At 35.0% G+C, this 2,556-nt stretch overlaps 1 pseudogene across 1 annotated transcript; it reads right to left on the reverse strand.

Moving 5' to 3' along the window:
• Positions 1-640: 640 nt before the first annotated feature.
• LOC147630909 (uncharacterized) lies at positions 641-2,556 on the reverse strand (annotated as a pseudogene). The gene is made up of 4 exons (XR_015267451.1): positions 2,225-2,556; positions 1,985-2,078; positions 1,670-1,784; positions 641-1,313 (listed from the first exon to the last, which is right to left on the reverse strand). The product of XR_015267451.1 is annotated as an uncharacterized LOC147630909 (transcript).

Here is a 2,556-nt window from a genome sequence, read left to right on the forward strand (position 1 = left end):
CTAAAAAACCAGTATAATAAAGGTCAAAGAGCGTCTCTTTTCAGAGTCGAAACAGAATCATTTTTGTAATCCTTTGTGTAAACAATTTTTATTTGCCAAATATTTTCTAAACAAACTCATGAATCCGAGATAGTGAGCTTCCAAAAAAAGAATAATAATATTCTATGTCTCTAGAAAAGACTAGATCCCCTGGTGCTCCCTAACTCCCCCCCCCCAAAAAAAATCAGAAGCTATCCTCTAATAAAAAATTGTTTTATTAGAAGCTAGCTTCTAATAAAAAATTGTCTTATCAATAAATGGTATTTACAAGCTGAACTCATGCAGCTCTTACATGGCCGAATTGTAACGATTTACAAAAAACGTTTAAATGCCACGTAAGCATGCATGAAAAAAATAATGCTTGTAGCTTGCTTATCCTATTGTTGATGTCAAGTTTGTCCTCAACATTGCACTAGGATTGCTTAACACATTGCTCACATATTCTTTCCTGTAAATTCAACCAAGAAAACCATTATAAAGAAGTGAAAGAAACGCAAAACACAAATATATAGTTGGGGAGACATTGCAACATATTAATTATGATGATGCAAAACTAAAAAATGATTATGTATATACTAAAGCTGAATTATGATAATGCAATGCTACCACTTTTGTGGAAAATCTTTGTGAATGGGACCATATTATTCTAACTATGAGATAAAACAAGTAGTGATTTACAGGTAGGTAAGACTAAAAATCCTTGTGAAAAGTTCAAACAAGTTAGATAAAATGCAAGCTCATTGATTTGAATGTTCTTAAGACATAAGATCTTCAATGAGATAAAACAAGTAGTGATTTACAGGTAGGTAAGACTAAAAATCCTTGTGAAAAGTTCAAGGAGGCAAATAATAACAAGTTAGATAAAATGCAAGCTCATAATTAATCCATCTCAAAATTGATTTGAATGTTCTTAAGACATAAGATCTTCACATAAATGATCTTAAATTTACCTCGCCGCTATGTCATCTCCGTCCGGTTTAAGAAGGTCGATCCTCCTAGGAGCTTCTTTGTATAGAAGCACTGCCTGCATTAGGATTGGTTAATTAAAATTAATGAAACCTAATCATTAGTGAAGATGATTGCGCAGATAAATGATTAGTTGATTCTAGTACCACTGAGAGAAGATTTGAAGTAAGTAGAGCATCTACCTTTAATGTAGTCTTTGGTGTCTAGAGTGAACCGATGGTACATTCCTGGTGGCAGGGTAATCATATCTCCCTTGTTTACAGTAAACCTTATCCAGTCGTTGTTGTAATCTCTTATGTCCCAATAACCTATGTAAGTATTTGCTTATCTTAGTTTTACAGTAAGATAGATAATATATATAATTGAGGCCTTAATCGTTAGTATTTGCTTATCTTAGTTTTACAGTAAGATAGATAATATATATAATTTGTGTTGAAGCCACTTTTATGGCTCAATTACAGTTGAAGCACAATTAGAGGTCTGCATGCATCAATCTACCTAAACGAATCGTAACATGCTGCAAAACTTTATAATACAATGTTATGCTAATGATGCATCATTCATGGGTGTGAGAAGTGATCAGAAGTGGCGCATCTACTACTAGCTGGACATTATTATGCACTGAAGATTTTTTACGCTGAAATAAATAGATTAATCTAATTACCACTGCCTTCAAGGATAAGTCGGCTCTCTTCATAGGGATGCAGATGTTCTTCAAAGAAGTGTTCAGTCTTCTCCTCAAAATTCTCCATAACGCCAGGTGTTACAGTTATTGTCTCCTGCATCATGATAGTAATAGTAATTACAAACCCAAAATTATTGTCAGGAAAGATGATGACAGATGAAAATTGTAATCTACATGAAATAATTGCGTTTTTATAGTTTCTCGATATCATTGAAACTACCAAACGACACTACTTACTTCGCTAATCCAGTAATTATGAAGTGATAATCCAGATCAGTGAAATAAGATGGTTACCCAATAAACGTAGCCGTGCTCGCCTTTTACTCTCTCAAGCGTCGGGTCTTTCTCCCAATTGTCAACTCGATTCTCCAATTTAAGACTCCGAGCTCTACGAAAATTCAACCAAAAAAAAAAAACATAACTTAGGCCGTCAGCACTCTTTAATCAAGCTAAATAGCTGGTCTTATAATTGATGTTGTTAAGCTCTGCGTTAATAGTAGTATAATCAAGACTGTAAACTACAAAAAAGGTCACCGTTTAAATGTTCCTCTGATATTGGGCGATTAGGCCGGTATTGGTGAGGGAGCCTGCGGTCATCATCTGTGGGATTGTACACCCAAGCCTCCATGATTTCGACTTCTAAGGTATACTAGGAGACTGCTACTTAATGAGCTGGATTAGGCTAATATCGTGCTTAAATTGATAGCAGGAGGAAGTGCTTACTGGTACAATACTATAAGCACAATGTAGGATAGACAGAAAGCACTGATCAACAATTCGCGATTCTAATCTAGTCTAATCAGGTGACAAAGTATAGCTAACGCAGATAAGCGGCTACACAACTGCAAGCTTAGGCACACACAAGC

This window comes from Cibotium barometz, chromosome 15 (assembly GCF_041138505.1).
Source record: "Cibotium barometz isolate CiBa-2024 chromosome 15, ASM4113850v1, whole genome shotgun sequence".
Lineage (NCBI taxonomy): Eukaryota > Viridiplantae > Streptophyta > Polypodiopsida > Cyatheales > Cibotiaceae > Cibotium > Cibotium barometz.